The 8,902-nt window shown below is 40.1% G+C and overlaps 1 pseudogene; it reads left to right on the top strand.

Moving 5' to 3' along the window:
* Positions 1–1,854: 1,854 nt before the first annotated feature.
* On the top strand, positions 1,855–2,409 carry LOC106000212 (annotated as a pseudogene).
* The last annotated feature ends 6,493 nt before the right edge of the window (positions 2,410–8,902 follow it).

The raw sequence follows: 8,902 nt of genomic DNA, 5'->3' as shown, positions 1-8,902 counted from the left end.
CAATGCCTATGTGCTTTGATCATATAAACTGATATTTATCAAAATAAACTCCAGAAAATGGCAACAAGAGGATTTTCCTTCATTGATTTCCTTTTCTTTTTGTATTGTTTGTTCATTTACCTGTCTTTGGAAGGGTAATGTGAAGGTGGGAAGTAGGAAGGACACAGAAATGGAGGGACAAAAGGTGAACAAATGCAATAGTGATACTCACTAGATGCTTTATTGAAAATGAACTATACAACTTGTGGGTGGAGATAGGAGGGAAAAACTGGGAGAGAGCAAGGGAAGGGATGACATTGTCCAAAGAGAAATGTACTCAACTGACTTATAAGACTTATGAGATATAATCCCTCTGTGCATCACCTTCACAATAACAATAAAAAAAGAAAAACAAAATAAAGCAAAAAAAAATTAACACACACACAAAAAAACCCAGGCATGAGCCAGGCACCAGTGGCTCATACCTGCAATCCTAGCCAGTCAGGAGGCTGAGAGCTGAGGACTGGGGGTCAGAGCCAGCCTCAACAGGAAAATCCATGAGATTCTTATCTCCAATTAACCTCCAGAAAACTGGAAGTGGCACTAAGGCTCAAAGTGATAGAGCACTAGCCTTGAGCAAAAGAACTCAGGGACAGCGCCCAGGCCCTGAGTTCAAGCCCCAAGATGGAACAAAAAAGAAAGAAAGAAATCCAATACCATTGGTTCTTACTATAGTCATTAGTTTTCCTGTTTTACAGATGAAAAAACATTTTTAGCCCTGAACCAGAAGTCCTTGTACCACTTGGAAACTTAGGCAAGTCAATTAATCTCTGTAATATATCTCACTCCTACTCAGACAGGAGTCTTCTGGTCTTACTGCTGGCCCACTCACTCTTTTTAACAGACCTCACATTTCCTTGCCTTTGCACTTTACCCTCCACCAGTCTCTAAAATAGATAGGTAACTATCCATTTAGGTAGGGATAATGATCCCTACCCAATTCTTTGTATGATAGTATTTCTGCCAGGCAACAGTGGCTCATGCCTGCAATCCTAATACTTAGGAGGCTGAGATCTGAGGACTGTGGCTTGAAGCCAGCCCAGACAGGAAGGTCCATGAGACTCTTTATCTCCAATGAACCACACACAAAAAAGTGGAGGCGTGCTCAGGTGGTAGAGTTAGTCTTGAGCAAAGCAGCTCAGAGACAGCTCCCGGGACCTGAGTTCAAGCCCTAGGATCAGCACACATACAAAAAAGTACAGCATTTCTTCACATCTTCAATTTAGATGGTAACTTTTAGGAACTATCTTCTCGGACAAACAAGTCATTCCACTTGCTAACACTATGGAACTTAAGTAGTTTTGATTTGAAACACTTTTATTTTACATATTTGGGTCTGTCTGTTCCATCCATACTATATACCTCTTCAAAAGGAAAACAGGAAAAAAAATTCTATGTAACTCTCATTATCAATCACAATATTTATATCTAAGGACTCAAACATTTTGAATAGTCAACAGAGGCCAGTGTTCTCCAAATGGCAGGTCACAACTCCTATGAAGAATGTAAAAATCAACCTAAAAGTTTACAGTTTTCTTTTTCTTCTTTTTTCCCCCCAAGTCCTGGAACTTGAGGGCCTGGGCGCTACCTGTGGGCTCTTTTTTGCTCAGGGCTAGCACTCTATCACTTGAGCCATAACTCCACTTTCCAGCTTTTTCTGTGATTAATTAGAGGTGAGTCTCACAGACTTTTCCTGATGGGCTGGCTTTGAACAGTGATCCTCAGATCTCAGCCTCCTGAGTAGCTAGGATTACAGGCGTGAACCACCAGTGCCCAGCCACATAGTACTTTTGTTTGTAATGGAAATAACAGAAAACGGATTGTACCCTCAAATAAAAGAACTATTTTGCAGGGATGTATGACAAAAATGGTAGAATACTTGCCTAGAAGTGTAAAGCCTCAAGTTCAAACCCCAGTATCACAAAAAAGGTGGGGCAGCTGGTTGTTGGGTGCTGTTAAAATGGGCAAGTTCACAAAACCTGGGAAAGTGGTGCTGGTTCTGGCCAGATGCTAGTCTGGATGTAAAGCCATCATCGTGAAGAACACTGATGATAATGGCACCTCAGATCACCCCTACAGCCATGCTTTGGTGGCAGAAATTGATCGCTATCCCCAAAAAGTGACAGCTAACATGGGCAAGAAGATAGCCAAAAGGTCAAAGACCAAGTCCTTTGTGAAGGCTTATAACTGCCATCACCTTATGCCCCAAAGGTACTCTGTGGGTATCCCCTTGGACAAAACTGTGGTCAACAGGATGTCTTCAGAGACCCAGCTCTTAAACACAAGGCCCAACGGGAGGCCAAGGTCAAGTCTGAGGAGACATACAAGACCGGCAAGAACAAGTGGTTCTTCGAGAAGCTTCAGTTTTAGTTTTTGTTTCCATCATTAAAAATAGGGGGGAAGTGGGGGAAGGGGAGAAGTACAACTTTAAATTTCTTGTTTTAAGCCAGACACTGGTGGCTCACACATGTAATCCTAGCTACTCAGGAGGCTGAGGTCCGAGACACTGTTCCAAGCCAACTTGGGCAGGGAAGTCCATTGAAACTCTTATCTTCTCCAATTAATCACCAACGAAGCCAGAAGTAGAGTGGTAGTTAAAATGGTAGAGTATCCTTGAGAGAAAAAAACTCAGGGACAGAGCCTAGGCCCTAAGTTCAAGCCCCAAGATCAATGCACTCACGTGGGCACATGCACACGCGCACACACCCATACACACACTTACACTTGTTTTAGTACAGATTTACATGATTATGTGACTACTGGCTTATAATGTTATGTTTTATTATATATTCTTAAAAAAAATTAAAAGCTGCTAACATAGACAATCTTTCTTTTTTTTGTTTATCATGGGGCCTGAACTCTGGGCCTGGGCGCTGTCCCTCAGCTCTTCAGCTCAAGGCTAGTGTTCTACCACTTGAGCCACAGTGCCAGTTCCAACTTTTCTGCTTATGTGGTGCTGAGGAATCAAACCCAGGACTTCATGCATGCAAGGCAAGCACTCTCCAACTGAGCCACCTTCCCAGCCCCAACAATCTACTTCAAATAAAGGAAATTGGCTTTCTGCCAATGCTTCACTCTCCAAGAATAACCAGTTAAGTAGACAGATAACACATGGGGGCTGAGACAGATATAACTTAAGAGTGATGAACACAGTAGAAAGTTCAGAGGAAAAAAAGGTATTTCTTAGAGATGTTTGGAAGATAGCACTAGATATTTACTTTCCTGTTTGCCATCTGTTGAGACAAAAAAAAAAAAAAACCCTTTTATTGTCACAAGGCTTGTGATATGTTTCTAAAGCATTCACAATTAAACAATCCTTATTGCAAGAGACAGTCAAGGGTGTGCAGGATATGGTACACTGACTTTCCTCACCCTGTCTACTACAACCACTGTCTTCCAGCCACACATTCTTTTCAGTTTCAAGAACATCCCAAGTTTTAGGACTTTCACACTTCCTGTATCTTTTCTCTTTTAAATATGCTTTTCCTTTAGATTTCCAGTCTCCTTGAATATCTTTCATTTATAATTACCTTTAAAGTCCCATCCTCAGATAGGCCTTCCCTGATAACTCTATCTAAAGAATTCCCTCTCTATTCCCTTAACCTGCTTTAGGGTTTTCCAAACATTTATCACCTCCTACTTCTCTATTACATATTAATCTTTCAAAGTCTACTGCAGGTATCTACACACTTTCTGTAAAGAGCCAGGTGTGTGTATTTGCAGTTTTTTCTCTCACAACTCAGTTCTGCCACTGAAGAACAAAAGTTGTAACCTTACATAAATGAACAGATATGACTGTGTTTCAATAAACCTTTCTTTTTGCCTGTCCTGGGGCTTGAACTCAGGGCCTGGGCACTGTCCCTGAACTTCTTTTGCTCAAGGCTAGTATTCCACCACTTGGGCTGCGGTGCCACTTCTGGGTTTTTCTGTTTATGTGGTACTGAGGAATCAAACTGAGGGCTTTATGCATGTTAGGTAAGCGCTCTACCACTAAGCCACATTACCAGCCCTCAATAAACCTTTATTTATAGAACTAGCAGTTGATTTGTGTGGAACATGAACTATGTAACTTGTGAGCAGGGATGGGAGGGAAAAACTGGAGAAAGTGAAGGAAGGAGTAACGTCCGAAAAAAGAAATGTACTTATGGGGGGGGGCTGGGGGAGGCTGGGAAGGGATGTGAAGAGTAAACAAAGGAGGAGGCTACAATGCTTGATAAGAAATGTACTCATTATCTTGCCCATGTAGTTGTAACCCCTCTGTACAGTATGTTCACAATAAAAAATTTAAAAAAATAAAATAAATAAAAAGAAATGTACTTATTACCTGACTTAGGAAACAGTACCCCTCTGTATAATAGCTTAATAATAACAATAAAATTATATTTTAAAAATAGCAATTGTTATAGGAGATGAAAATCAAAACAACTTTAAGATTCCATCTCACCCCAATTAAATTGGCCAACATTAAGAATTTGAACAAAAACAAATGCTAGTGAGGATGTGGGGAAAAAGAAATCCTATTGCATTGCTTGTAGGAATGTAAACTAGTACAACCAGTCTGAAAGGTAGTTTGGAGGTTTCTCAAAAAACTAAACAGAAATTCCCTATGACACAGTCATACCACTCTTGGGCATCTCCACAGCATTACAAGTCACGATATGGTAGACACTTGCATATCCACATTCATTGCTGCACTCCTCACAATAGCCAAGTTATGAAAACAGCCCAGATCCTCTACAATACATGAGTGGATCCAAAAAATTTGATACATATACACAATGGAATTTTACTCATCCATTGCAAAGATTATGTCATTTATAGGGAAATGGATGGACCTAGATCAAATCATGTTAAGTGAGGTAAGCCAAGTTCAGAAAGACCAACAGTGCATGTTTTCTTTCATATGTGGAAGCTAGATTTAAAATTTAACTGGACAGGACAACTTATATAGAACTATAAGCATTCAGAAGCAGACTAAAGGAGGATATTCTTAGGGGGAGAAACCCAAAGGCATAACTCCTCTGAACATTTCAAGTATTTATAGAAAAGAACTGGTGGTGGCATTTGTTTTTACTCTGGGTTTTTTTTCTTTTTAGGGTGGGCTATGAGAGTGCAAAAAGGGAGGGAGAAAGGGCAAACAATGAAGTCATGGTATTTAGTATACACTATGTGGAAAACGAACTATGGGACTTGTGCGCAGGGATGGGAGAGGGAAACTGAGGCAAAGCAAAAGAAGGGGTAACATTGTCTAAAAAAGAAATGTACTCATTAGCTGGCTTATGAAACGGTAATTCCTCTTGTAACACCTTAATAATAACAATAAAATTATCTTTAAAAATAGCAGTTGTTGGGTGCTGGTGGTTCATATCTACAATCCTAGCTACTCAGGAGGCTGAAATCAGAGAAACCATGGTTTAAAGCCAACCTGGGCAGTCAAACCTCAGAGATTCTTATCTCCAATTAACCAGCGAAAAGAAAGATATAGAGACATGGCTCAGTGGTTAAGCATCAGCCTTAACCAAGAAAAGCTGAGCAAGAACATGAGGCCCTGAACTCAAGCTCCAGTATCAGCACACAAGTAGTACTTGGCCTATGAACCATAGTTTGCTTCCCCTTCTAAGATAATCTGAGTATCACAGAAATAGAACTTACTGCTTTGTGGTATTACTTGCTGCTTTGTGGTATCCCTATTACTAGAACAGTGCCTAACTCAAATATGTATTCAATAAATATGTATTCAATAAATGTGTATAATCAGTGATAGACTGAAATGGAGGAGCTATACTCCTCCTTCCATCTCTTCAAGAAACAGTTAAAAAATGAAGCAGCCAGCAGCAACATTTCCATTTGGTAAATGGTCCTTTGATCATTATGTGTCCATTACCAGCAATTTCATATATAAATGCCTGGGTCCAGGGAAGAGCTTGTTAAAAATAGAGATGGCCAGCCAGATGCCTATGGCTCACCCCTGTAATCCTAGCTACTCAGAAGGTTGAGATCTGAGGATCAAGGTTCAAAGCCAGCCCGGGCAGGAAAGGGCATGAAACTCATCTCCAATAAGCCACCAGAAAACCAGAAGTGGTGCTGTGGTTCAAGTGGTAGAGCAGTAGCCTTGAGGTGAAGAGCTGAGGGACAGTACTCAGGCCCAGAGTTCAAGCCCCATGACTGACCAAAAAAAAAATAAAAAATAAAAATAAAAAGATTGCCAAGCCCACTTCAGAAATTCTGATTCAATAGATCTAGAGTGAGATCAGAGGACATGCATTTCTAACAAGTTCCTGGTAATGATGAAACTACAGATCTTTTTCCACCTTACTTAAAAGAGTCACTGGATAAGAGCACTCAACTACAGTTCTAGCATTTTTATCTATTGAGGAAAAAAGTAAATTCCTGATGTTTCAGTAATTTGGTTGTATTGGACACACACACACACACACACACACACACACACACACACACACACACACACACTTGACTGCTGAAAGTCCAGCACCAGTGGCTCACGCCTGTAATCCTAGCTACTCAGGAGGCTGAAATCTGAGAGTCACAGGTTTAAAGCTAGCTCAGGCTGGAAAGCCCATGGAACTCTTATCTCCAATTAACTACCAAAGAAGCCAGAAGTGGTGATGTGACTCAAGTGGTAGAATATTAGCCTTGAACAAAGAAGTTCAGGGACTGTGCTCAGGCTCTGAGTTCAAGCCCAAGGACCAGTACTAAAATGAAAACAAACAAAAACCCTGCTTAGTGGAACTGCTGCTTCAGTAAAATCAAGGCAAAAAATACTAAACCTTTCATTTCTTACAGACTGTCTTCCAAATCTAGTTTTTGTTTGTTTCACAATATTAGGGATGGAATTTAGGGCCTTATATGTGTAGACAAGTGACTACTTTGCCACTAGTTTTTGAAATAGGTTCTCATATGTACCGTAAGTTGGCTGGGAACTATTTATGGTTCCCAGCCTGTCCTTAAAATCAGCCTTAGCCAGGCATCCATGGCTCCTGCCTGTAATACTAGCTACTTGGGAGGCTGAGATCTGTTTGTTTGAAGCCAGCCCAGGCAGAAAAGTCTGTGAGACTCTTATCTCCAATTAACCACAAAAAGCCAGAAGTGGAGCAATGGCTCAACTGATAGGACACTAGCCTTGAGCACAAAAGCTCAGAGACAGTGCTAAGACCCCAAAGTTCAAGCTCCAGGACTGGCAAAAATAAAAGTTTGCAGATTGAGGGTAGGGATGGGAGGGGAAAACGGGAGAATAGAGGTGACATTGACCAAGAAGCATTGTACTCATAAGCTGACTTATATACAACTACTTAATAATAACAATAAAAATAATGCAACTCAGTAGATACTATGTTGAAAATGAACTATACAACCTATGGGTGGGCGAAGGAGGGAAAAAAAGAGACAGTGAAGGAAGGAGTAACATTGTCCATAAAGAAATGTACACATTACCTGACATAAAATGGCAACCCCTCTGTACATCACCTTTATACCAATTTTAAAATATTACCAGAAATAATGAAAAAAAAAGTTTGTAGAAAATGACCCAGAACAATAAAAGAACATGAAGAGATATAGTATATTTCACCTAGATAGTGTAAAAATTCTGATCCTGGCCTAGTATCTGAAGACCATTTTTCCATGGATAGGGAAAATTAGTTCCACCTTTGTCACCAGTAGCATATCTTGACCTATTAGCCCCACGAACACTGCAGTTTACATTCATTCATAACTATAATTAATTGTATCAGAATCCTCAAAACTCAATACTGCTAATAAGCACAATATATCTGAATATGAGAACTACTTGTTTCCCATCCATCATCTAATCAACCCCAGCTTGTCCTGTAATTTTATTCCTCCTGAAAAGGAACACATCTGTAGCCATTCCTTTATAGAACCTCTGCCTGCTTCCCTCCTTACAATGTCCTTAACTCCTAATTAATTTAGAATCTTCCCATTATATTGTCAAACTTCCACAACCACAAAAGGCACCAGAGATAAATAGTGGTAGACCAAGAATAACAGAACTAGGGTAGGGTCTAGCTGCACCCTAATATGTGTTAACTGTAAACCTATGAGGAATATATTTGAACATATTTTAATATACAGATGAATATGAGACTTCAGAATGATACTATAGAATGATATATACTATAACATTGTAAAGGAAAGAAATAAACTGCTGGGCAGAAGAAATAGAATTGTGAAATGTAAGTGAAAACAAGCAGATGGGTGCTGGTGGCTCATGGCTGCAATCCTTGTTATTCAGAAGCTTGAAATCTGAGGTACAAAGTTCAAAGCCAGCCTGGGCAGAAAAGCCTACAAGATTCATCTTGAATTTACCAAGGGGGGAAAAAGCTGGGCTAGAGGCCTGGTTCAAGTAGTAGAGTGATAACAACAGTGTGGGGGGGAAGGGAAGAAGCAAGCAAAAGCACAAGGCACTGAGCTCAAGCCCCAGTATCCACACAAAAAGAAAACAAAAAGCGTAAGGGGATGGGGTATGTGCAAATATTGCCAAAATAGTAAAATACTTACATGGTTTAACTACCCTGTCATAAAATATAAACTTAAAGGTGTATGTCCAACACACTGGAAAGTATTTGATTTCCAAATCTGTTTCAAACCTATTGAATATTATTTATCATCCCTAGCACTGGATCAACAACACTGGAAGCAACTGTGAGTGGTACTAGAATAGGCAGCCCATAAATAGCCACGAACCAACGGCTGAAATGAATCAGAAAAAAAACTGAAACACTCACTGCAACTGATATGTAGAACCCATGTCCAATTAATTTGAAACCAGAGCCAGAGGCAGACCAAAACATGCCATTGTCACAGGAGTCAACTCCCTTAAGTA

This window comes from Dipodomys ordii, unplaced genomic scaffold, assembly GCF_000151885.1.
Source record: "Dipodomys ordii isolate 6190 unplaced genomic scaffold, Dord_2.0 Scaffold212, whole genome shotgun sequence".
NCBI lineage: Eukaryota > Metazoa > Chordata > Mammalia > Rodentia > Heteromyidae > Dipodomys > Dipodomys ordii.
Note: the sequence above shows the minus strand (reverse complement) of the source record. Positions and strands in the feature narration are given on the sequence as shown.